The sequence below is a fragment of the Aplysia californica genome, unplaced genomic scaffold (genome assembly GCF_000002075.1).
Source record: "Aplysia californica isolate F4 #8 unplaced genomic scaffold, AplCal3.0 scaffold01046, whole genome shotgun sequence".
NCBI classification, from domain to species: domain Eukaryota; kingdom Metazoa; phylum Mollusca; class Gastropoda; order Aplysiida; family Aplysiidae; genus Aplysia; species Aplysia californica.
The window spans coordinates 134956-135499 of NW_004798316.1; positions in this window are offsets into that span (position 1 = coordinate 134956).

The window sequence follows — 544 nt, forward strand, 5'->3', positions numbered from 1 at the left end:
AGGAGAGAGAGAGAGAGAGAGAGAGAGAGAGAGAGAGAGAGCGAGAGAGAAGAGAAAAGGGGACAGACAGAGGGAAATGTGAAGGTAGGCAGAGACGAATAAATATAGTCTAAGACATTTATATTTTTGAAAGTGCACTTGGTTGTTTGTACATGTCTTGTGTTTCTGGTATTCACGGACAACCTTGGGATGCTTCCTGAGTCAAGGTCATTTTGTGGATATGTCTATACATACCTGGATAATATTCAACTATTATTATTTTATGGGTACAGTTATATGTCTAAATGTGCCTAGATATTGAACTATTTCATATTCTGGGTATGTCTAAACGTTCCTGGATATTCAACTACCGTATTTCATATTCTTGGTATGTCTGAATGTACCTGGATATCGAATTATTTCACCTGGGTTTATCTAGCTAAACGTTCCATGATACTGAACTTTCATCTGGGTATAACTAAACGTACCTAGATATCAACTATTTCATATTCTGGGTATATCTAAAGGTACCTAGATATTCATCTATTCCATATTCTGGGTATAT